Genomic DNA, 5,712 nt, shown 5'->3' on the forward strand with positions numbered 1-5,712 from the left:
GAAATTCCCCAAAACGGGCTGTCGGAATGGGCGTGTCCTCCTCCCTCTCCCACCTGTTATTCCCACTCCGTTCTTAATGTCAGCTCGATTACACCGCCATATTTCTCCGACGGCTGTTCAGCCAAAGTACGGAGTTGGCTCGCTCTGGGGTAACGCCTGTCCGAGACGACGTGAAGGTGCTTTCGATAAGAGAAGTTTGAAAGAGTCAAACTCGACATTTGAAAAGTCTTGAATGTTTTTGCACGCAAGAACCTAATTTCAGGAGATCTAAAGAAAGGCAAAAATAAGCACTCTCCGAATTTTTCCACAAATATTATAGATGCATTCTTTTTATAGTCACCTCGATATTTACAACGTATACACAAGTAGCAAGGTTCACATCGATTATATTTTAACACATGATTATAAAGAGTAAGAAATATAACAATTACAGTTTATTACACTTTTTTTTTTAGCTTGATCTGGTCAGATCTCAGAAGGTAAGCACGTCTGGGCCTGGTCGGTACTGGAACGGGAGACCTCCAGGGAACACCAGGCTGCTGTACGTGGTGTCGGTGTACTAGTAGGTGGCGCTCTTACCACTGGATCCGAATTTGCAAACCGATGCCCCAGTATGGTGACTGTAGGAGGCGCTGCTTTTCAGGGGAGATGGAAAACCGAGGTCTTTACTGTTTGGCCATTAAAGGCATTTTTCCAAAAGATTTGGGGCGTCATCCCTGTGTTTTGGCTAAAAAATTAACTGTGAACTTTAACAGTCTAAATCTCCTTAGGCGTTTTCTATGAGTTCAATCGGCGAAGCGATCTCTCACTTTCCTCGCTTGGAGGAGCTGCTCTGCGACTTCAGCTGCGGAAAAAACGCGTTACCTTCTATATGTAAAACGCTTAACGATTCTTTGGGATGCAAAGTACTATATGAATGCCAGGAATTACTAGTTAAAAGGTAGGATTGATAGACACCTCAGTGACGCGAATCAAATGTGTCAGGGAGATGGAGTGTGTGAATTCAAATGTGAAGTGCTCATTGTCCCACAGTATTCAGAGGCACAACACTTGATTTATTAAAAAAAAACCAAGAAGATCACGTTTTTCCGTTTAATTACTATACGGGCACTTCAGGAGAATACATACCTGTGATGTTTTCGTTGTTCAATAAACCCGTTTGTAAAGTTTGTACATGGCGCCCCCTGCTGGCCACGCGTAAACATTCTGTTGCTGCTTCAACAGATCACAAACGCTCAGCTCCGCTGAGTCGAAACTGACGTCGTAACGTATCAATCAACAGTTCAATTAGGCAGGGACGGGACGTAGTGCGGGTGCTTGTTGGCAAGATGTAATTCATAGGCTGTCTTCAAATATCAGCGACTTCATTAAAAATAAGTGTGTTTAAGAGGGCTTGTTTCCAGGAAAGCCCCTTATAGACTCCACCCTGCTACATCGAGCAAGGAGGTACCGAGCCTTCCTGTGTACCGTCTTGCTCAGAGAGCAGTAGTTTTGAGTGCATATCTTCCCAATACTCTTTGTAATGCTGCTTTGGATAAAAGCTTTTACTAGACGACTAATTGCATTTACTGCTATTACACCAATGTCACTGGATCAGGGTTCTCCGCAGTCTAAGTGCATAAAAAGACTTTCTCCAAGGCTACACGGAGGTATTTTACATGTAATGGTTTATCAAAGCTTGCCGCTCCCCCGTGCAGGAGAATCTGATCACGTCTGATGTGCTGTTAAGCCTGAGAGCAATAATGCATTCATTATAAACCTGTGCTCGAAGCTAATGGCCAAAGCAATTAATCACGGGCCAAATGCATCTGTGCAATTGTCTGCAAGGCTTTTGTAAACCAACACTAAGGAGGACCTATCTATCAATTAAAGGTAACATTACCCGCAGGACAAGCTGAGATCTTAGGAGAACATGATAGATGTCTTCTTTTTTTCTAGCGATTGACATCAATATTTAATCACCCAACACGTGTTTTCTTCTTGTGGGCACAAGCTGAGCGCTTTCACCCCCGGAGCAAAAGAGGCCGTGCATAATTAATCGCGCACGTATGAAAGAGTAATTCGTGATGAAAGAAGAACCTTTTAACAGTGTTGTATAGACACAGGATATGAACGCGTCGGATCTGACTGATACTGACGCTGATCAAGAAATGATCCTTCCGCGTCTCTGAAGGTTTTCAGCCGTCACTGAGCCGCTCTTGGGAAATTGAAAGTGGAAAAAGGAAAGAAAACGGAACGGGCGATTTTTCAGGGGAATAGAAGATTGCGCGGGCCAATGTTGTTCTCATCGATGAAGGAGCAGACGAGATGCGAGAATAACGACCGGTCATACAGTGAAGGAAGCACACAAATTTCTTTTTCACCACACACGACACCTCACCAACTGCCCGGACTTCATCCAGACGATTAGTGAGTTTCCAACGAGAAAATTCATGTTTAATCGGAGACTGTGACGACACAACGTCAGCGTAACGAAACTCCTCTTTCCAGGTACTTTCATCTTACATGAACGAGCTTATTCAGTCTGACACATGAGAAGAAGCATTTTATGGGAACTGTTTCCTTGTATTTACATATTCGTTTTCATCCCAAATGTTTTCCAAATGCTGTACATACATTTCCCCCTCCCCTGAAGAGAATCACCTTCTTGGGTAACACAAGGCAACCATTATGAGCCAGGAGCTCCAGAACACAATAGAGCAAATAGAGAAGTTAGAAATTGCTTTAGACATTTAGTCTAAGTGAGATTGCACACGTCCAAGGTGGACGACCCTTCTACAGTGTCCCCGATTGCCATACTGGGGCATTGGTTTGGAGAGCGCCACCTACTGGGCGATCAGCACAACTTACCGCTGCAACCTGCTTTTCCCTGGAGGTCTTCCTCCTCAGTGATGACCGGTAAGGCCCAGAGCCTTGCAAATCCTTTGAGATCTGACAGAAACAGGCTATGGCTTCTCCTTCTTACAATGTTTCATTGCGAATATAAAATATCTTTTTGAAGAAGGGAATTTCGAGTATTCATGGGAAGAACCTTAATACATAAGAAAGAGGGCAGGTGAGAGGAGGCTATTAAGCCCAGCCTGGTTGTTAGCATCTAGCTGGTCTTAGGAGTTTTATGGATTCTGCATGTGCTCTTTATTGACCAAAGTGCCATCAAGTCCTGAATCGAATGTCTCATTTGAAGGATGGTACCTCTTACCCAGTGTCCCCTGTCACTAAACTGGTTTAGAAATTCTGGTGTAGTGGGAAGAGCGCCACCTAGTGTTACACAGCGATCTGATTTTCATTCGAGGTCTCTTGCTGAACAAGCCTGCCTTCACTTAGGGCCTGCGACAGGATAAGATCAGGCTGTATTGTAGTCCTGCTGCTACTTTTGCATCCCCAGAGTGTCGAAAGATTTATTCTGTGCCTATGCAAAAAGCAATGAAAAATGACTGTGTGGTAATGGGAAAATACAGACTTCAATACATATACAATAATTCAGTACTTCAATATAATTTATCAGCCATACCAGGGTGGCTGAAGTATCTCAAAACTACATTTCAGATCAGATCGCTTTATTAGTCATATATAATTTCTTTCATTAGGAATTTATCTTGTCTCCCACAGACACACAGACAGGGAGAGAAGCTTGGGGTCAGAGCACAGGGTCAGCCATTTTATACAGCACCCCTGGAGCAGCTAGTGTTCAGGGCCTTGCTCAGGGGCCCAACAGAGTAGAATTCCTCTGCCAGCCACGGGATTTGAACCGGCAACCTTCCAGCCACAGGCGCAGATCCTTAGCCACAGAGCCACCACACATTTTTTCCTGTAGCACAGCACTTTTACAGTAGATATTGTCCCCAGTAAGGCGCAGTCACCCTGTACTGGTAGCTGGCTCTCTGGAGTGGCCCTCTCTGAAGAGCTTCCTTGATTGTGAGGGAGCAGCTTGCAGCAGCTGTATGAAACAGTCGCTGCCTCTCCGATCTGATGCGTAGTGAACAATGTGTCAATGAGACTTTCCCATCTCTCTTGCCTTTATCCCATGAAGTCAACTAGTTATTTTTGAAAATAAAACCATTGTAGAACTGTCAGACATAAGGACAGGAATGCCACAGCACGAATACAAACCAGGGGCTTTTCTAAAAGGCCAAGGAACACATAAAATATCCTAAAATCAAGTCCAGTGTCCCTCTGTTTCCTGCATCATGGTTTACAACACTGTCCTGTTCTCTGGCTTCCCATGCATATGCCCTGGTTTCACAGTACTCTTAACATTTCAATATTTCATTTTACCTGAAATAATACATGAAGCTGCAGTCATACCTGGAGACAGCTATGCAGGAGAAAAAAAAGAGAAAAAAATATATTTTATTAACACGAGAACGCAAAACAAAGACGTCACGTTGCAACGTGATCACCACGAATGCATGACTTAAAGCGACTGCGTGTTTAAAGATCATAGCAAGAATATTTACATAACACCGATGTCCAGGTTAGAATTTCAATATTAAGGACTATTATCTACACTTGGTTTTAGTAAATCAAGTCAGAAACCGTTATTTTTCTAGCTATACGTGCAGATGCGTACGTGAACTAATGCACATATTAAGAGCGGTCATGTGTGTATACATTTTAAAAGCAACACAAGTTAGCAGATCCACGTCTCTCATCTCAACTCTGCTAAGTTCTGCCCGACAGGTTTGCTCGGCGCAGACTTGATTGACAGCTGCGGCTTTCACTCGCTGTTAACTGGAAGTCCAGGACCTGATTGGTGGACGTCGACGAAACCGAAGAGTTCAGGTCCGTGTATTAGCCCACTCGCACCAGTGGAGCAGCTTGTGTGGGCAGAAGCACGAGCGGAGGGCGAGCAGGGATTTCAGCACCGCCGAATGAGGACAGCGCCGAGCGCGGCTCCCGAACGCGGCGCCGAAAACAGCAAGGGTGCGAATTACCCAGACTTCTCCGCCGGCAGCCAGCGATCGTTTACGGAAAGCGAAAATATTTTACTTTTTTTTTTAAAAAAAGAGAATTAATTCAATTAAAAGGTATTTCGATACGAAGACACATTACACCCGAAATCCTTTCCGGAAGGGTGAGTTCGATATGTTGTCCGTAATCCCATGAAATCCCTATATGGATCTAAGAGCATTGTACGAAAAAGATAAGTAGTTCTTATGACAAGACCGGAGTTGCAACAAAAACGTAAAACTATAGTTAAGTCAGATTTTGTTGTCATATAAACAGAAGACACCTTATTTTTTTAATTGCACCGCTTTATAAACAGGGGTTTTCAGATAGGAACGCATTTTACGTCGGATTTTTTAAATAACCATTCAAAAAATAACATTTCAAATGACCGTGGAGGGATTTGGGTTTATAAAGCTAAAAAGACTCCGGTTTTATACAGACACGTCTGACTATACATGCATTTACGATTCTTACATCCTTTTAATTGGCTGCTGCTATTAAACCTTTTCTGCAGTCATTTCTTGATCATTTGTTTCAACAACGTTTTGAGCGTTTTGCTCACCTTATTGCTCCCCAATTATTTCAATTAATAAATAATATAACGCGTTTAAAAAGGAAACGCGGACATAAAATATTTAAAATATTTCTACGGTGGCAAAAAAATATATTTCCTAATGTTGAGTTTTTTTTTAATGAAACATTGAACTTCATGTAAACGAAATTAAAAGCTAAAAGCTAAATTCTCGATGAGATTGCCTGGAC

The sequence above is a fragment of the Atractosteus spatula genome, chromosome 2, assembly GCF_055471065.1.
Source record: "Atractosteus spatula isolate fAtrSpa1 chromosome 2, fAtrSpa1.hap1, whole genome shotgun sequence".
In the NCBI taxonomy this organism is placed as follows: domain Eukaryota; kingdom Metazoa; phylum Chordata; class Actinopteri; order Semionotiformes; family Lepisosteidae; genus Atractosteus; species Atractosteus spatula.